Source organism: Podarcis liolepis, assembly GCF_965112155.1.
Source record: "Podarcis liolepis genome assembly, chromosome: 7".
NCBI lineage: Eukaryota > Metazoa > Chordata > Lepidosauria > Squamata > Lacertidae > Podarcis > Podarcis liolepis.
This window is the reverse complement of record NC_139561.1, coordinates 44,095,434-44,116,414: the sequence shown is the minus strand read 5'-3', so window position 1 is coordinate 44,116,414 and position 20,981 is coordinate 44,095,434. Positions and strand designations below refer to the sequence as shown.

At 45.6% G+C, this 20,981-nt stretch overlaps 1 protein-coding gene across 3 annotated transcripts in view; it reads left to right on the top strand.

The window, feature by feature from the left end:
- Positions 1–558: 558 nt before the first annotated feature.
- The window catches only part of ZNF469 (zinc finger protein 469), a 276,095-nt gene continuing 255,672 nt past the window's right edge, over positions 559–20,981 (top strand). For 2 of the 3 annotated variants that reach the window (XM_083513409.1, XM_083513404.1), the window contains exon 1: positions 3,795–3,903. The gene's annotated coding sequence lies outside the window, so the exon portion shown is untranslated. Of the gene's footprint in view, positions 579–3,794; positions 3,904–20,981 lie in introns of those variants that run through there. The other variant, XM_083513406.1, reaches the window with a different exon arrangement.

Here is a 20,981-nt window from a genome sequence, read left to right as displayed (position 1 = left end):
GACTTGAAACAAAAATGTGATCTGGGCTTGACAATTCTGTTCTGGTAGTGTATTCCTCCCCCCCCCCCGCCGCCTTAATAATAAATTAAAGCATAGTTAAATAGAAAGCTAGACTGAGCAAATTTGACAGATTGCTACGTACCCTAATCTAGAAGAAGGAAGATTAAGAGTTTTGGTTTGCCAAGTCTTTCCCAGACTTCCTGCCTGACCTTGACTTCATCACTTACCTCTGGGACTGTGTAAAACGGAAGAAAAAATGGCTTTTGAAATTCCATCTCCCATGCCAAGAACAGCCATATTCCTGTACCAGATTAAATTATGTGACTTAAAACTTTGCCTACATTTGCTGATTGGTGAAATTACAGGAGGGAAATTCTCTCATTTCGAGGCAAGTAGGGAAAAAAGTATTATTTGCATGTCCAGCAAGATTATAGAGTTCTGTGGTGGGACAGAATAGACATTATCTAGAAATGACAACATTTCAAAAACCCAACTTTTCTAGATTCTATCAATGAGAAACAACTGCTTTAAAGTGGAATCAACCAGGCAACCGTAAAGTAGGCTCCCTGCAAAACAAGGTAAGAAAAGCCAACACTTTACTTTTCTTTTTTTTCTGATGCAGTCTGGATCCCTATATTTAATTTGTTTTAGGAGGGGGAGAATGGGTTTATCCTGTTTTCAAGCAATGCTAATTTATGCTTGCCTTTATTTCCCTGAATCATCGTTCATTTGATTAAGACATTTGTATAGGGTCGTACCTTGGTTTTCAAACAGTTCTCGAACGTTTTGGCTCCCAAACGACGCAAACCCAGAAGTGACTGTTCCAGTTTGCAAACTATTTTTGGAAGTCAAATGTCCGACGGGGCTGCCACGGCTTCTGATTAGCTGAAATAGCTTCCTGCGGCCAATCAGAAGCCACGCTTTGGTTTCCAAACGTTTTGGAAGTCGAACGGACTTCCAGAACGGATTCTGTTCGACTTCCAAGGTATGACTGGGCTGCTTTTCCAGAAGCTCAAAGTGGTTAACACTGCAAAGGAACAACAAACATGGGGAGAGGGAGGTGATTTTAGCAAATCCTTTTCTCTTGAAGCTCCCTCTGTATCACCTTGTAATGCTGTTCAAAAGGGACACAACTGGATTATACCCATGAAGCCAAACTATTATGAATCACAATTTAAAAACCGCATCTGAAACAGTGCAGCCTTGGAAAACTTAAAGGCTTGACAAAATGCAAAAGGTGTTTGAAGCACCTTTGAAAATATGGCAGTTCTGGAACCTTCCTAATTATTACTATTTGTTTATTAAATTTGTTAGTCACAATCCAAAGTGACTTAAAACAACAACATTCCTTCGGGAATGAAGTTCCAAGTCGATCCGGGGGCTCCTGCTGTGAAAAAGCCTGATACACACCAAGCCAGCACTCTCTAAACCTGTTGTGGGGATGGGATGGACAACAAGGACAGCTGACTGGGATTCATATAAGGAAAGGTGGCCCTTAAGCCATTGCTAAAACCAAACAGTCAAAAGTCATTGGCTGTGAGATGATACGTTTCAGGAAGCAAATCATCGAAATGTATGGAGTAGCTCAGCAAGGAAAAACACCCCCTGAACATAGAATCCTAGAATTGTGCAGCTGGAAGGGACCCTAAGGGTCATTTGGTCCAATGCTCAGCAACATTCCCTATTTATTTTTGTGTGTGTTCTTTTGTATCCTGCCATTCTATAGATAACAAGATAACTACCACAATGGTAATAAGATAATAATAAAATAACTTTCTCCCCCCTCGTCACAGTCCATGGCTTAATTTGAAGTTCATGTGGGATCATCAGTCTCAAGGCACAGAAAAGCTGGCAGGGCTGGAAACAATCTCCACGGGGGGCATTTAGACCAAGGGAGATTGCAGGATTTGGGAATTTTTAGGTTAGAGAAGAGGCAATGTAACAGAATTGTATAAAATTATAAAATTATAAATGGCATGGAGAAACTGGATAGAGAAAAGTTTCTCTCCCTTCTTTTGCAACATTTGATCTCGTGGACATCCAGTGAAGCTGAATGTCGGAAGATTTGGGACAAGTGATAGAACGTACTTCTTCATGCAGTGCATGGTTAATATATGGAACCCACTCCCACAGGAGGCAGAGATGTTCACCAAGTTGGATGGCTTTAAAAGGGGATTAGACAAATTCATAGAGGAGAGGGCTATTGATGTCTACTAGCCTTGAGGCCTACGCTTTGCCTCCATGGGCAAAGGCATACTGTCAGAGGTAGTATTCCTCTGAATATAAGTTGCTGGGAAGTGCAGGTGGGCAGAGTGCCGCTGTGCTCACGTCACATTCGAAAGCTTCCCACAGTCATCTGGTTAGTTACTAGGAAAACAGGAACCAGACAGAGGGCCTTCTCGGTAGTGGCACATTCCTTCAGATGTGAAGGAAATAAGTAGCTATCCTATCTTTAAAAGACATCTGAAGGCAGCCCTGTTCAGGGAAGTTTTTAATATTTAACACTGTATTGTTTTTAATACTTGATTGGGAGCCGCCCAGAGTGGCTGGGGAAACTCAGCCAGATGGGCGGGGTATAAATAATAAAATATTATTATTATTATTATTATTATTATTATTATTATTATTATTATTATTATTATTATTATTCTGAGCTAGATGGGTCATCTGATCCAACAGATTCATCTTGTATTCTTACAGCAGTATATTTTGTATATTTATGTTGAGAACTGCCCTGAGATTTTGGATGAAGGGTGGTATACAAAATTAATACATAAATAAGTTTTAAAAAATGAATAAAGTGCTCTTGTGCTTGGGACCTGCTTGTGTGCTTCCCACAGGCATCTGGTTGGCCACTATGAGTACAGGACGCCAGTCTAGATGAGCCCCTGGTCTGATCCAGCAGGCTCTTCTTATGTTCTAAGTGCTGTGTGGCTTTAGCTTTAATTGGTACTGACTCCTGTTAAGTCCCCTTGAAAGAGAAAAAAGATAAGCTCCTCTTCTCCCTCTAAAAAAAGGGGCAGGGGAAGGATTCAGCATCAACCATGGAATAACAATCTTCTTTAAGATATATACTAAAATGTGTGATAGGCTTATTGGAGAATTAGAGAGCAGCTGGATGCAGGGCCATCAGAGGCAGTCACTGCTGGACCAGGCCTAGATTCTGAGCTTTCATTAAAGAAAAGTAAGTAAGTAGACCTTTTGGAATGAAAGTTATGAAGCAAAAAGTGCAGACACCATTCATAGCAATTGCCTTGTGAGAGATGAGCCTGCTCCTTGTTTTCAATGTATTTAGCTGGTTTTGAAATGGCAACATAGGAAGCTGCCTTATACTGGGAGTCAAACCATTGTCTATCCAGCGCAATGTTGTCTACACTGACTGGCAGTGTCTCTCTAGGATTTCAGGTAAAGGACATTCTGATCCCTACCTGGAAACACTGGGAACTGAACCAGGAACCCGCACGCAAAGCAAATGCCGTGTCACTGAGCTGTGGCTCTTCCCCTATGTAACGTAATATCGACAAAACTACAACAGCTGAATTAAACTGCGGGCTCTTCATGTGTATGTGTGTGTAACAGAGCTGAGCCGGAAAAGCAGAAATGTCTTAATGCTTTCTCCCAACATTGCACTCTCCTCCTCATTCTCCTCTTGCCTTTGGGAATCTGCAGAGAGTATCTTTCCTGGTTGTGTCCAGGAGGAGGAGGGTTAAGAATGCAGAGAGGAGGGTGGGAAGGGAATCCCTCGCTTGGAACTTGAGACTTTCCAGCTGAGAGGGGGATGCAGACGTCACTCTCCTCACTGCTGCGCTCAGCTCCCATGTCAAAGGAAGTCCAGGGAAAGAGCATCAAGGAATCCAGCACCACTGAGAATACAGATATGTAATGCCATCACTTCCGACTTCGGTGAGTAGAGAGAAAAGTGTCAGTCTGTGAAATAGCTTTGCAAAGGTTTTGAAACTTTCTCTTTGGAGACGGCCTCAGGACCGGATACGGGAATCAATTTAAGAACAGAAGCCTGCTTTGCTACCAGGGGCTCAAGAACAGCCTAATACAGCTTATGCAAATGCTGTTACGATCCGGTGAAATCAAGTCAAAGAAATGTCCTGGGATGGTTATCTGTGATACGTGCACACCTGCCAAGAACCCAGAACAAAAGAGAGAGAGAGAGAAATACACAGGGCTCTTAATCTGTGAATATTCAGGCAGCTTCTGGAAAAGGCTCTTTTCTTTTTGGTTTGGATAGCTGCCTGCTTTGGTCATCCCATGCCTTGAGACTGTTTGATGCTATGCTTATTAAGCTTGTGACCTTTAAGCATTAGGGGTTTCCTCAGATGGTGGGGGGATGTCAAGTCATCCACTTTAACCCAATGTGGGGATGCATTGGAAAGAAGTAACAGGGGGCATTGCCCATCTGTAGGTCCCTTTGCCCTGCCTTAAAAAAGCAAAGTGTGGCCATGAATCTCCTCCCAACACACAGACTATGAATTTATCATAAATTAAATGTCTAAACAATCTATGGCCTTTTAAACCGAGGGGTGGGCGGGTTGTTTGGTTTTGTTTGTTGCTACGGTGTGTATTTTTGTGTTTTTATATTATAAACCTCCCTGCAATGAAGGGTGGTATAGAAATTTAATAAACGATAATGATAATGTTACAGCTGAATGGTTTTCTGAATGAACAATAGTGCTGTGGTGGGTCAAAGTTTTTGCATTCGTGTTTGTCCCTCAGAATGAGAAAGGCAGCCAATCTCTTTCCTCTGGGTCAAGCAAGATGCAAGCTTTCAAGCTGCACAGGAGTCTTCAGGCTGCATCTTTTGAGAGTGTGGGTGTTTGTGTGTGAAAGACACATTTTTTTGTGTCTGGTCATGATGCTTACTCATCCTATGTCTAATCATTCAAAAAGACTCTTCTGTGGATTTTGCTTTACACTGCACAACAAATTGGCTTGGGGAAAATACCAGCATACTTCTTTCTTTAAATGTGGTTTCTGCAAGGAAAGAGAAAGAAATACCTGATGAAATTTTGGAAACTGGGGGGAAGAGGGGCAGTCAGAGAAGGGAATAATGAAAATACGTGTATTTTCATGCTACTTACGAACAGAGGAAGCAGAATAGATTATGAGAAATGAATAAGCTTATGTATATTTGCATTTGCTACTCAGGCTTTCAAGTTTTATTTTGTTTTTAGTCACAGGGTGGTGATGGAGTTGGGGGTAGTGCAGGCCAAGAGATAGGCTTTGACACCCTCTTCCTTAAATTGGTTAAGAAAGGATTCTCAGCTGAACCTGCAATAGTCCAAATCAATTGCCCTACCTCTCTTCCCTCTCTTGGCTCCAGTCATATCCCTCTGAAATCTAAAATGCTCAAAGATCAAATGCAGTCGCTATCAAATACAAGATCAAATACAAGTATCTTCCTGCTAAAAGCCTCTGACGATAACGCAAACATCACCTGGTGCTTAAGGGCTTCACTAGCTACATATTCAAGCCCTTAAGTATGTTTTTTTAAAAAATTAAAATTAAAAACCAAACTGCCAGCATGGAGGGCCTGATCCAAATTGGGACCCTAGTGGGTGGGTCCTTGGGTGGGAGCTAGACTTCAACTCTGATGCCTCTGGGAAGCCTGCAAGCAGGGCCTTGGGATAACTGGGTGCTAGCCTGTCTAGGGATTTAAAGGTCAAACTTTTAAAAGCTGCCAACCAACCAGGAAAAAATAAGAAACTTCATCTGCCTGGTGGTTTTGCATTTTGGTCCACTTGCCAGGAAATAAAAATGATCAGTGGGGCCAGGAGCAAAGGAAGAAAAGTGAGCACTGGATGGGATGAACACATGATAGAACATTCCACGAGCCTGAGGTGGAGGAAGTGAAGTCGTCCCCCCCAATTCCCATGGAAAAAGCAATTTCACACTCACCCTTAACTATCCCCTGGTCCTCTGCTATACACTGTACAATGGCACCTCGGATTAAGAACTTAATTCATTCTGGAGGTCCATTCTTAACCTGAAACTGTTCTTAACCTGAAGCACCACTTTAGCTAATGGGGCCTCCCACTGCTGCCGCACCGCCACCGCGCAATTTCTGTTCTCATCCTGAAGCAAAGTTCTTAGCCCCAGGTACTATTTCTGGGTTAGCGGAGTCTGTAGCCTGAAGTGTCTGTAACCCGAGGTACCACTGTAGTGGAATGAGCAGATTTTATATCAGGCTCCTCCCCCAATTTGATGGGGGCCTCACAACACTAGACTCCACCCCACTAGGCCCCACCCCCTTGCTCAACTCCCAGACCCACTCTTGACCCTGACCCCAAAGGCTCCACCTTTGTCCCGCCCAGATACAACAATCATTATTTTCTATTTTGAGGTTTGGCAATGCTCTCCGGGTGGTCTCTGTTTTTGATTTCCGCTCTTGTCTCTTCCCCCATGCTGCTTTTGTTAAGTGCATGTTTTCCATTACAAAGCTTTGAGACAGGCTAATGGGACAGCCACATTTTCCTAGTATAAATGTACCCCCTCCCCATTCCTTAGAAACCATAAATTCCAGCTGTGCATCTCAGAAGGAGCCATATTTGAGGCAGGTAGATTTACGAGTGTGGCAGGCTTCTCTCAGTGAGGTCTCCCTTGCAGGGAGAGGAGAGGCCTCTGGGGAGTCAAGTGAGACTATTTGTTGTGGCTGTGGTGGTGGTCATGTGGGAGACTTGAGACCTCTCCGGATGGTTTTAACGGCTCTTGATTCTGTTTGCACTAAGCTTGATCCGGTGGGAGTTTTGGGGGGAGATGCTTTGAGTGGAAATGCATCACCAGAAGAAAGGAAGCAAATTAGCATTAAAAAATGTGTACTTTTTAAAAATAAGTAGAGATGCCTGCTGGATCAGGCCAATGGCCCTTCTAGTCCAGTGTCCCCTTCCACAGTGGCCAACCAGATGCATGTGGGAAGAAGCCCTTAAGCAGGACCTGAGCACAAGAGCCAACTGGTATTCAGAAGCATTACTGCCTCAGAATGTGAAGGCAGAACAATAGCCATCTTGGCTAGTAGCCACTGATAGCCTTCCTCTTCGTGAATTTGTCTAATCCTCTTTTAAAGCCATGGTCATCACTGCTTCCTGTGGGAGTAAGTTCCTTAGTTTAACTGTGCATTGCCTGTGGAAGTATTTTGTCTGTTTTATCTGCCCTGAATCTTCAAACATTCAGCTTTGCTGTATGTCCATGAGTTTTAGTGTTATAAGAGAGGGAGAAAAACATTTCTCCATCCACTTTTTCTGTGCCATGCATAATTTTATGCACTTCTATCATGTCACTTCTTACTTGCCTTTCTCTAAACTGGAAAGTGCCAAACACTGCAACCTTTCTTCCTAGGAGAGCTGCTCCATCCCCCTGGTCATTTTGGTTTCCAACTCGACAATATCCTTTTCAGGGTGAGATGGCCAGAACCGTACACAGCTTTCCAAATGTGGTCACACCATTTGTATAATGGCATTATGATACTGACAGATTTATTTTCGATTTCTTTCCTAATGATTCCTAATATGGAATTTGTTTCGATATGTATGTTGAGTCCATACTGGTTGTACCTTTTATGACTATTTGTGGTTGTTTTGTGTTGATTGTTTTGATCTTGTTGTCAGAAGCTTTGGGTTTCCTTTCAGACAAAAAAAGCAGGGTACAAATATGAAGTGAAATGAATTGGTTGGTGGAGAGATTGGGTGTTCAGGGTGAAGGAAACAGGTGCATGTTGGATGTGCACAGGAAAAGCCTATTAATATGGTTGGCTCCAGTTCGTGGCCTATCTCCTGTCCCCCACACAGAATTTGGCACTAGTTAGGGGCCTAGTTTTTCTATTGCTTCTCTACAGGCCCTCTAAACTGCACCCTCTGCCTAGTGGTGGAGAACGCACGGATGGCTTGCAGTGGGCTAGGGGGAGTTATCACATCAGATGGAGCCTTTTCCTGCAACTGTCACATGTCCAGTGATTGTACAAACAGGCCCTGGCAGAGGAGGATTTAGGGGAGTGCAACTAGTTTGATTTACAATGGGCACCAAATTTAGGTGTTGCACAGGGTGCTGCTGAAATGTGAGACCCCCAAGATCTTCCACTGGCCTTGAAGTTTGTACTCAAAGAGCCACAGTGCAACACAAAATTTGGTGGGTCTAGTTAAGTCACCTAGTTTAAACATGCTTAACTCTGTTTTTTTAAATTTGGAGCGCAAGATAAAACCCTGAAGCAGAGCTCTTTTGACATGTTGGTTACTGATTGTTTTCCAGGTTCCATTCAAGGTTTTGACCTTTAAGGCCTTAAATGGCTTGCGATCTGGTTCTCTGTCTTGTCATGAGTCTGATTGGGTGAGATCTGCAGGAGAGGCTCTTTTGAGACTGTTACCGTTACAAAGAAGAGAGGAATAGCAACGCCGCTGTCAGTGAATCAGAAGCTGCATATGTTTTGCTAGCATAACACCTCCACTTGCAGAAGCCAGCTTAATGGGCTTGCATGGAGAGGGCTTTCTCCAGTGCCGCTCCACAATGTGGAATGATGCACTCCCCTGTAGTTCGATCTGGTTCACTCTGCTTTCACATCTTTTTAATTTGGCCAGTCCAGTTGCTTTTAGTATGCTGCTTTGGTGTTATACAGAAAGGCACTGTGATAATAAAGTCTATTCACTCCATCTTTTCTATCCTTAATCAGCAAATATATATATATTTTAAAAATAGTTCCTAACTTTGCACATTGAGGAAACAAGGTGCAGGAACACCAGAGCATATATTTAAGTAGGCTGCCTCTCTGACCCGTTCACCTGCAGTGCTGGACTCAGAGGCATTTGATCCGAAGTGCGGTCTAAGATTTGCAGTGGCCGAAGAACGAGCCTTTTCCAGTTATTCTTGTAAACCTTCAGAAAGTTTGTTTAGATTTCTGCTTTTTATTTCCTTTTCCTTTTTGCATGGGCACGCACCCCAAGCCTGTGTACATGTGGAGAGGGCAAAATGAATCCATTTCATGGTTTAGTCATGGTGGAAATTTCATCAGATTTTACGGTTTCTCATGAATGCGGGGGCGGCGAATCACATTATAGTGCATACCTAATGATTATGTAGCATGCAAAAGATTTTCAATGGTTGCATATTAAAAGCTGATAAGATGGCAGTTGTGTTGTGATAATGGTTTTTTGGACGGACGATGAAACGATGTGTGGCGTGAGCAGTCTTATTTGTCAATGCATCATAGCTGGTTGCTGTACCTCTGCGCCTATGTAATCCTTTGCAGAAATGACAACTGGTCTGAGAAATTACCTTTCCCCTCTCTGGATGGCTTTGTGCCTCTCAAGGCTAAGAACTGTTGTTTTAAGAAAAGTTGAAGATATGAATTACCGGCGGGCTGGGCGGGCTGTGGTGAGCACAAGTAATAATGATGGTTCCTGGCTTAATCCCAAGTAAAGGTAGCACTGAAGTAGTTCCCTCCCTCCCTCCCTCCCTACTATTTATAACCAGCTCTTTCCTAAAACTATGGAATATGCTCCCACAGGATGTACAGTAGTGATGGCCACCAACTTGAGTGCCTTTCCAAGAGGATTACACAAATGGTGTCCACAAGGCACCAGTGGACCTTCGGCTAGGCTCTGTCACCTTCCTTCTGGTGCCACCCACATGTGCTGTTCCTGCTGAACCTCCAAGACTGCAGAACCAGCCTGCCTGAGCATTCTTTCTTCCAGCTTGGCCCCACAGGCCAATCCATGCTCACCAAGCTCTAGACATACCCACCACTGGTCCCTCTGTCCCTTGCTTGCTGCTCTAGAATTTGGCTTCTGCCTCTTTTGGACCATGCATCTGCTTGTGTACCACTTTGACTGCCTGCCCCTTCTCCCAGACCCCGCAACTTGATAGGGTCCATAGAATTATGGCCATTCTTAGGGAAGCGTGATGGATGATGGGGACTATGGAATAAGTCATTTCCAGTCAATTTTGGGAGGCTGCTGTCTAGATACATTTTTAAAAAAAAATGTTTGAAAGACACCGGTTCCTGTTTTCCCATCCACTTGGGCTGGCTGTGTTCTCTGGCTCTGTGCTAAGGGCTTATAAAAGGGTCAGTGTAAACAGAGCTGAGGAGGACTTAATTATGTGAGCTTGTTGGGATATTTACCTTTTTCACTCTCTCTTTTATTAAAAAAGTCCAAACTCTTGATTGGTTTGGATGCACAACGTGACTGGGACTGAAGGAAGTCAAACTTGCAGCCCCAAAGTTCTTTGGTTGGTTTTGAGCCATGTGCCCCCCCCCATTTCTTTTGCCTGGTGGTCCCATGTGGCTGGTATTTCTAACTAGCTTCCTGTTTCCTGGGAAATAAAGTTGACATGCTTGGATTGTCCTGCCGCAAAACGGCTTCCTTCCCTCACCTTTTCTCTTGCTTTAATGCTGACCCAGACTTTGCAGAGAGACCTGTCTAGCACTGCTTGATCTTTACAATGTTAGATTCCCCCCCAGGACCTAGTGCTCACATTAAGGCTCAGATTATTGCTGCAGCCCACAAAGTGCTAAGCAGTACTGAAAAAGAAAGTGCTCTTGAGCATGTGCAAAATGACAGTTTGGGGTGGGAGGCTTCATAGATCGAAGTCTATCAGAGGTCTAGACCAGATGCTGGGCAGATTTTAGGCTTTCAGGATTTACTTTTTTTTTCTTACTAGGATCCTCGATAGCCCCCCCCCCATCAGCTGTAGCCAGTTGCTAAATAGTGTCCCATTGAAGTTAGATTCAGAACGAATCACAGAATTGTAGAGCTGGAAGGCACTCCCTGCAATGCAGGAATCTCAGCTAGATCATACATGACAGTTGGCCATCCAGCCTCTGCTTAAAAACCTCCAAGGAAGGAGAGTCCACCACCTTCTGTGAGAATCCATTCCACTGTTGAACAGCTCTTACTGTCAGAAAGTTCTTCCTGGTGTTTAGTCAGAATCTGTTGTCTTGTAACTTGAATCCATTGGTTCAGGTCCTAGCCTCTGCTCTATCTTCCATGTGACAGCCCTTTAGATATTTGAAGATGCCTATCATATCTCCTCTCAGTCTCGTCTTATCCAGACTCAACATACCCAACTCCCTCAACCGTTCCTCATAAGGCTTGGTTTCCAGACCCTTTGTCATCTTGGTTGCCCTTCTCTGTACATGTTCCAGCTTGTCAATATCCTTCTTAAATTGTGCAGGCCAGAACTGGACACAGTACTCCAGGTGTGGTCTGACCAAGGCAGAATTGAGTGGGACTATTTCTTCTCTTGATCTGGACACTAGACTTCTGTTAATGCAGTCTAGAATAGCATTAGGGGTCGTCCCCCGGCACGCTGCATCACACGGTTGGTTCAGGTTAAGCTTGTGGCGTACCAGACCCCTAGATCCTTTTCACATGTACTACTGGCAAGCCAGGTGCCCCCATCTTATATTGGTGCAGTTGGTTCTTCCTGCTTAAGTGTAGAACCTGACAATGAAATGGTTGAATCTGTAAATCCTGATTTTGCAGTTTTCTGATTCTTTCAAGTCTGATTGAGCCGTTGAATATGCAGGCATCTTGGAAACCAACATGAGTTTACGGGTTGTTTTCCCACAATAATGTACACTTGGCATGTAAAAGCTGAAAACTAATAAAAGGGGGAGGGCACAGGGCCATAATCCCCGGGAAATGTCTCCCGCTGAAGCCTTGTTTGGTGGGAACTCTGCAGGAGCATTTGCTGGCTAGCCTTGCACCTTCAAGAGCCTGCAAAATTCCCACCACCCATGACTGGTGTATGGCGATTGCAATTCTAGTTTAGGTATCTGAAGTGAGACATAAATCTGAATGCGTTTGAGCATGGCGCTGTCTTCAGGATGCGCTATTTGCAAAGCTGAGTCCATTTTCTCAGCTGAGTTTCTGTTGCGGACACCCATTAGTCATGAAGCAGGTGATGGATGAGTTTGTTTATGGGCTTTTAAGTTTTCACACAATTGCGTCAGCACCTTCCAAAGGGACTTGAGAGATGGCTACAGGATTTTAAACGGGAATGACATCTAAATGCACTAAATGTTAATCAGAGACAGCTGTGAGTGGCTCCAAGGAGGCCTCCCCCTTCCCCCTTCAGATTAGAAAGCGTTAATAGCAGTTTAATGTTGCTGCAGCAGCCATGGCAGCCAGTCCTTTGCCTTGCCATCTTGGCCAGCCTTTCCTGATCTGATAATGTGCTGCTTGGAGAGCAAAGGGCAGGGCCTCCTTGTGAACCCCCAGCTCAGGGGCTGCATCCAGATGTGAGTCAGCATCTGTCCTGAGGGTGGGTTTGGGTTGGGTGTGCAAGAGCCTCTCATTCTTGTCAAGAAAAGGACTTCAACCCAAACATGACAAGCTGGGCGCGAGAAGCGGTGTCTTGGCGCTGGGTGTGTTTGCTTGCAGAGCAATCTGGGTCTTGACAACAACGGCTGGCAAGGAAACAGGCACTCCCCCACCCCACCATCAGCTTTTGACATCAGCCTCCCTCTGTGCTCTTCCAAACCTGAGAGCAGAAAAGGTTTTATTTGCTCTCCTTTCCAAGCATTCCCCGGGGGCCCTTTCTGACTGCCCGTGCTCTGCACGCAAGATCCCCACCTGCTGCTCTTGCTGCTCTTGCTGCTGCTGCTGCTGCCTGGAATGGAGTGGCCAGAGAGGAGACAGATGGCTGCGGTTACCTCTCTCCACCCTTTCCTGAAGAGGAAGCCGAATGCTGCAAATGAATGCATGGGAATGAATAGGAAGAGGCAGAACCACCTGCTTGATGGGTCCCTTTTGCAAAAAAGGAATCTCCTTTCCCAGAGCAAGGAGTAGCTTGGGGATCTGACGGGGGAAGAAAATTCACATGGCCTCGGTGCAGATGATGTGAAATTTTCACATCTTTTGTGGGGGATTCAGCTGGCTTGTGGTGGGGTTTGTGTTAGCATACAAAGCCCGGCGTCCCTCGTGTGAGCCTCCCTCCAGAGGAAAGAAAAACACGGAAGGCTTGTGCTGCGGAAGGCAGTGTAGGTGGTTCCCCTGCACAGGGCGCAGAATCATAATCATGATAAATAACTTATTTTTATATGGGGGGAATCAAATTTTGTCCTTGCTCAGGGCACCATATTACCAAAGTCCTCCCCGGAAGATTCTTGAAGCCGGTAGTCCAGCATCCAGTGGCCAGCCTAATACCCTAATGGAAAGCCTGTAAGCAGGACCTGCCATCAGCCTGATTACCCAGCCATTGTCTGCTGTGGTCAGCAGGGGCTTTCTGAGGAGCCAGGGAGAGAGGCATCATTTGCAGCCAGGTTACCTGAGAGTCTTTAACTGGAGGTGGCAGGGATTGGATCTAGGAGCCATGGTGTCTGCCACTGAGTTGTGGGTGCTTCCCATGCTCAGGAGAGACCCGTATGGGCAGCTTGTGGATATTCTAATCGTTTCAGAAGATGGTTGCATCTGAACCTATTGTCCAGGGCATGGTGCACCTACCATCAGAATCTGCAGTTCCCTTGATCCAAATGCTGCTTTTCCTTCTGGCTTATACTGAGCAGCTTGGCTGTTGTTCAGCCTCCTCCTTTCTGTAGACTCGCAGCCTTGAGAGCAGTTGTGCAGAAAGGCCGAGAGGGAAAAGGTTGCTGTGAGGGGAGGGGGAGTACAAAAGAGGAGGGATGGGGGAAGAAATTCATTTTGGTCCGCATTTAAAGGTGAACGTATCTAATTTGCACTTTCTGAAACAATGCACAAACTGAAACGCAGCCATCTATCAGAATTCACAACTCCTCCAAATTTTGCAACCCACTTCTCCATCCAAATGCATATGCTAGAGCAGGGGTAGGCAACCTAAGGTCCAGGGGCCGGATGCGGCCCAATCGCCTTCTCAATTCGGCCCGCGGACAGTCCAGGAATCAGCGTGTTTTTACATGAGTAGAATGTGTCCCTTTTATTTAAAATGCATCTCTGGGTTATTTGTGGGGCCTGTCTGGTGTTTTTACATGAGTAGAATGTGTGCTTTTATTTAAAATGCATCTTATATTGTGGGGCATAAGAATTTGTTCATTCCCCCCCAAAAAAAATATAGTCCGGCCCACCACATGGTCTGAGGGACGGTGGACTGGCCCATGGCTGAAAAAGGTTGCTGACCCCTGTAACTAGACTAATGTGTGCATCGAAATGTATGTATCGTTGAAAATAACATTCAAGAAGTGCATTATATAAGGGGAAGTTGCTTTGCAAAAATGTCTGTGCTAGGCAAAATGGCATGCAAAAATGTGTTTATTAAGAGAACTTGGCACTAAAATACTGCTGAATTTTTATGAGGGCTTTTTTAAGATCTGCAAACTGATGTGGAAATGTGGACAACTAAACTTTAGAGTGGAAATGTAGGAAATGGGGATAAATTAAATTTGAAAATAATTGCCCATCCCTACTGAAGTGGAATCTTGGTGTTGAAAACACAGGCCTCTGCATTGCCCCCACCCTCTTGCCCTCCTCCTGGCTGGCGAGAGCAAGACACATCAGATCAGGAGGGAGAAAGAGCAAAGCTGCTTAACGTGCACCATTTATTCAGTGGGCTGGACCTGAGTCTCCTTGGGGCCAAAGCAGGACATGCATGGAGCCCCTCCCCTCCCCAGCATTGCAGGCAGGTTCCTCCAGAGAGCCCTGGCTTCCATTAACCCTTCTGTTTCCTTGGTTTGGCCCTTTCCCCATCCCAACAGCAGGTGACCATGTGTTTGGCACCAGGCAGCTGCCCAGCCCTCACATGTTTGCCTCTTGGCGGTGGCGGCTCCTCCTGCCATCTGGAACGGCCTCCGCCTTTATCTCTCTTCAAATCTCGGTCGAAAACATGTCTGTTCTTCTTTGCCTGAGATGCCTAATGTGTCTCTCCTCCTGCTACTATTTACGACTTAGCTCCATCCCTTTTCGCTCTCACTTAATGAAGCTGAGGGCTGCACAGCTTCATTTCTATGGGCAGCCGGGGAAGCAGTAAACCTTTGCTCTGTGCTTCATTGGTTTGCAAAAGGGGTGCTTGGATGCCAAGCTACCAGGCGCAATGTACACATTTTAAAATTAAAATTTCCCCAAATCCCACATCTTACGTGGTACAAGCAGCCTATACAGGTGTTGTTTAGTTTAAACTGTGCAAACAGAGCAGGAGACTCTTCAGCAGTGAAAGGACCACAAGATGAAGCATCTTAAATGTTGTTTTACGCAGTATGCACAAAAGGATGAATGACTACAAATGTTGACACATTGCACACGCGCAAGTGCATGCGCGCGCGCACGCGCGCGCACACACACACACACACACACACAGCAAATACTTGAGCCTGCAACAATTGTGTTCTCCATCCAGGCCAGGCATACACTTGTTTTACTAGTGTGTTGTAATTTGCTGATTTCATTCTCTCCATATGCTGCTGCCACTGCTGCTGGCCAAACCTTCGCTCACACAACCAACCCAAACACTCTTCCTCCTCCTCTGAAATCTCCATTGTATGGAAGCCAAAACAAAGGAACTGGAAACATTCACTTTCTAGAAGTCTTGGGTATTAATCCCACTGCTATTGCCCTGATGTTGTTTGCACATTAGGAAAGCTTATTTATGTAAGCACACTGAGCCTTTGAAGCCCCTGGGGCTATGCTGTGTAAGAAAGAGGGGGCAGACAAGTGTGCTAAACTGCAGGAGTGTGTTGTGTTAAACGATGGAACTCACTCCCACATGAGGCATTGATGGCGACCAACTTAGACGGCTTTAAAAGAGGATTAAACAAATTCATGGGGGGAAAGGCTATCGACTGGCTGTGCTCTGGCTCCACAGTCAGAAACTGTAATGTTTCTGAATATCAGTTGCTGGAAACTACAGGAGAAGAGAGTGCTCTACTGCTCAGATCCTGCTAGAGGGTTCCCCAGAGGCATCTGGCTGGCCACTGTGAGAACAGGATGCTGGCCTGGATGGGCCCTTGGCCTGATCCAGCAGGTCCTTATGCTCTTACTGAATGTGTTCTGTCTTTTGCTTTTATTCTTTTAATTATTATTTTTGCCTTGAGGAAGTAACCTCGAAGTCTCTGAGAAAAAGTCACTTACCTGTTATTTTTGTTCCCTCTGTCTCCTTTGGCCAACTTCATGTGTTGGGGCTGGAGACCTGGTCACCAGTCATGACCAGCCACCAATAGCTTGAGATGATCTCCCTCCTAAGGTTTGCAAATCAAAAAGAGCAAAATACTAGCTCCTCTGCTGACCTACAAGTTCCCTCCGGCTTGTCTCTATGTGGCAGAAAGAGGGTTTTAAGGTTGTGGTAGAAGCCAGCAAGCAGACTTGGGCTTCCCCTGAAAAGCACTGCTGGCCCTGAAGTGTTAAAGCTAAATGCCAGCAGAGCATTATTGGTTGTCATGGCAGGACTCTTCAGGCCTTTGGTCAAAGGGCAGGAATGCCAGCAACCCACTTCCCCGAAAATAACCCTGGCACCTTGAGGAAAGGGGACAAGGTGACAGCCACAGCCTAGCTAACCTTACCTATTTGACCCTTGGGGTTGGGGGCAGGGAGATATGAATCCAGTCTTTAGGCCGGATCCAGTCCCCCCAACTCTAACATATTAGTTGGAGGTAAGGCTCAAACAAATTGTTAAGTGTGTTGTTGTTGTTGTTGTTGTTTAGTCGTTTAGTCGTGTCCGACTCTTCATGACCCCATGGACCAGAGCACGCCAGGCACTCCTGTCTTCCACTGTCTCCCGCAGTTTGGTCAGACTCATGTTTGTAGCTTCGAGAACACTGTCCAACCATCTCGTCCTCTGTCGTCCCCTTCTCCTTGTGCCCTCCATCTTTCCCAACATCAGGGTCTTTTTCAGGGAGTCTTCTCTTCTCATGAGGTGGCCAAAGTATTGGAGCCTCAGCTTCATGATCTGTCTTTCCAGTGAGCACTCAGGGCTAATTTCCTTAAGAATGGATGTGTTTGATCTTCTTGCAGTCCATGGGACTCTCAAGAGTCTCCTCCAGCACCATAATTCAAAAGCATCAATTCTTCGGCGATCAGCCTTCTTTATGGTCCAGCTCTCACTTCCATACATCACTACTGGGAAAACCATGGCTTTAACTATACGGACCTTTGTTGGCAAGGTGATGTCTCTGCTTTTTAAGATACTGTCTAGGTTTGCCATCGCCTTTCTCCCAAGGAGCAGGCGTCTTTTAATTTCGTGACTGCTGTCACCATCTGCAGTGATCATGGAGCCCAAGAAAGTAAAATCTCTCACTGCCTCCATTTCTTCCCCTTCTATTTGCCAGGAGGTGATGGGACCAGTGGCCATGATCTTCGTTTTTTTGATGTTGAGCTTCAGACCATATTTTGCGCTCTCCTCTTTCACCCCCATTAAAAGGTTCTTTAATTCCTCCTCACTTTCTGCCATCAAGGTTGTGTCATCTGCATATCTGAGGTTGTTGATATTTCTTCCGGCAATCTTAATTCCAGCTTGGAATTCATCCAGCCCAGCCTTTTGCATGATTAATTCTGCATATAAGTTAAATAAGCAGGGAGACAATATATAGCCTTGCCGTCCTCCTTTCCCAATTTTGAACCAATCAGTTGTTCCATATCCAGTTCTAACTGTAGCTTCTTGTCCCACATAGAGATTTCTCAGGAGACAGATGAGGTGATCAGGCATTCCCATTTCTTTAAGAACTTGCCATAGTTTGCTGTGGTCGACACAGTCAAAGGCTTTTGCATAGTCAATGAAGCAAAAGTAGATGTCTTTCTGGAACTCTCTAGCTTTCTCTCCAGCGCATGTTTGCAATTTGGTTAAGTGTGTTAATGTTGATTATTGAGCTGAGATGTTGTGTATAGGAGGGGAAACGTGGTGCAATCAAGTCAAGCTTAGGGGATGGAAACAAAGCACATAAAAACATGCTATTTCCATTGGCTTTTGTGTCATTGGAGGCCTCTGGTCTTGTTTTGGAACTGGCTCAGCTTGTTGGTTAAAAGCTGGATTTTGTGGCCAGCAGGACACCCCTCAGTTAGGTTGAGTGTTGGGAACTTTTGACCCTCCAGAACCTCTGAAATGCAACTCCCATCATCCCTGGCCATTGGGATTTATAGTTCAGCAACATCTGGAGAGCCAAAGGTTCCCCACACCTAGACTACAGAGAAAGGAGGGGTCTGGGTAAGAAGTGAGCAAGGAATGACCTGCTGGTACCTTGGAGAGGCAGAATGGCCAGATTGTGGCCAGATATGAGCAGAGTGAAAGTAAGGTCCATTTTGAATTCCCCAGCCTGTGATTAGCACCCCCAGAGTTAATATGAAAAGCTTGTCTAAAGTTCAGTGAAGCAAGAAGACTGTTCTCTCCCCGCCCTTCATTATTTCATTATCTTGTTTGTTTGGGCAGATTTCTGTTGAAAGAGTTATTTAGAGTTTGAACCTGTTATTAATGAATGTTTATACTTTGATTCCATTCCCAGTATGGTTCAAAGGTTGATATGATCCCTAAATTTGAGTTTCTCTATTATCTCATTGTACAGGCTGAAGTTCAGGCTCTCAACCTGGGAATCAAAATAATTACTTTTAAAAAACATCCATGTACACTTGAGGGTACACTGGTTACTGAGAAATGGTGGCTGTGGAATCTTACATATCTGTGTTTGGGGGGGGGGGTTGTTGCTCTTTATTCTACTTGGCTGTGCCATCTTTGCTTCTCTCTCCACCTTCCCAAGCCTTGGACCCTCTAAAGTTTGTTTTTCTAGAGCCTAAACTGTTAGCAGCATGAATGGGAATAAGCCCATTTGTTTCTCCTGATTGACCAGCGAAATCTGACTGTGTGCCCTCTGGGGGATGAGCGGTTGACAATGAACGATCTGCTTAATTTCTTGTGCATTTCATTAGCCGCCTGTTAAGTGGCTCATTGACTGTTGAGTAATGTTAAGTGGCAGGCTCAAAGGCTCAGGGGCAAGCATATCAAAAAGGGGCGCCAGCTGAATGCAAGAATGGTTTGGAGTAAGGCAGTGGATAGCCAGCCTTGCATCTCAAGTGTCCTAAAAGTGGCACAGGCAGTGGGAGTTTGCTGCACACTTGCGTATCAGCAGTAGGCACTGATTAGCCAGTGGGAAACAGGATGCTGGAATAGGGTGAACCCACCTTCTTCTGGTCCTTTGGGGGCTCTTCTACTTAGGCTCCCCTTGCTTCTATCTAGTCCTGCTGTCCCCCCTGTTTGGGAACTGCCACCACTGGCCCAGGTTCACAGGAGTTTGAGACTGAGGCATGTGAGTCTTACAAATCATTTGGAATACTGGTTGCACTTCTGGTCGCCTCACCTCAAAAAGGATAATGTAGAGCTGGAAAATGTTCAGAAAAGCGCAATCTAAATGACGAAGGAGATGGAGCGACTCCCCTACAAGGAAACATTGCAGTGTTTGGGACTTTTTAGTTTAGTGAAAAGTTAAGTAAGAAGCGACCTGATAAAATTTCATAAAAATTATTCATAGCGAGGAGAAAGTGGACAGAGGAAAGTTTTTCTACCTCTGTCATAACACTGGAACTCATGGATAACCAATGCAGCATAATGCTGGAGGATTCATGATAGGCAAAAGAAAATACTTCATGCGGTGCATAGCTAAACTATGGAACTCACTGCCACAGGAGGCAGTGGTGGCAACCAACCTAAATGGCTTTAAAGGGGGATGGGACAAATTCATGGAGCAGAGGCCTATCAACAGCAACTAGTGAGCAGGGTTGGAGCCAAAACAAGGCGAGGCCTCCCCTTTTTCTCTTTTTGTTACATCTCTCTCTCTCTCTCTCTCTCTCTCTCTCTCTCTCTCTCTCTCTCTGCTACCTGTGGGTGACTAGGCTGAGGGCCACAGGTTACTCACTTCTGGGCAAGACTGGCAAGTACTTTGCCCTGGGTGTAAACATGGCAGCATGTTCTGCTCCTTTGCCTGTGATTCAAGAGACCCGAGGGTTGGGCTCAGCTGGGGTCCTTGGGCTGCTGAGCCCCACAGTTCTGGCCGCAGCTTTCCCCTTTGCTCTGGTTTTGGATCTGGCCTTTGCCGTCTCCGTCCTTCTCCCAGACTGCCGAACAGATGCTCCGCAGGCCCTCTGCCGATTTGCCTACACCATGTGCAATGTGACCTCTGTTAAACAAATAGCCGCAGTAATCGCCTCCAGATCTTCCGCTCACTTTGATCAGCTTAAGTATCGGTTTATCTTATGATATAAATATGTAAAATATCCCACTTGTTTTTCCTTGCTGGATGCAAATAAATCATTGCCTCAATTTATATACACCAGTGGGGGAGTGCAGAAGGGCGGGTGGGTGGGTCGGTCGGAGAGGGCCCATAACTCATGAGAGGTGGAGACTTGAAGGTCAATACTTCATGAATGTTGATGGGTCCCTTTCCAGCACGTCTGCACTCAGCGTTATTTAACGTTGCTACTCTCCATCATAGGCTCTGACTGCAGCAGCAATTGCAAAAGGCGTGTCACCAAGAGGCTTCTGCTGGGTTCACTTTGACTTTTTGCATTGAGTTTGCTTGCAGCGTTGCTGTGATGGATTGCAGCACCTTGGTGAGTCGCCGCAATGCCTGGCTGGATGGCAGACTTGGCCCCAGCACGGGCCCATCCTGAAGCAATTCTCTCTGTTAACTCTTTCCAGAGGGGCAGCTGTGTGAGACTCTTGCAGCTAAAACAGCAGGGAGTCTGGTGGCATCAGAAAGATACAATGTCAGGGTGCCTGTGTTATCACCAGCAACTGTTTTGTGGATGACTACTGTTTACATGGGGACACGGGTGGCGCTGTGGGTTAAACCACAGAGCCGAGGGCTTGCCGATCGGAAGGTTGGCGGTTTGAATCCCCGTGATGGGGTGAGCTCCCGTTGCTCGGTCCCAGCTCCTGCCCACCTAGCAGTTTGAAAGCACATCAAAGTGCAAGTAGATAAATACTTCCAGCGGGAAGGTAAACAGCGTTTCCGTGTGCTGCTCTGGTTCACCAGAAGCGGCTTAGTCATGCTGGCCACATGACCCGGAAGCTGTGCGCCGGCTCCCTCGACC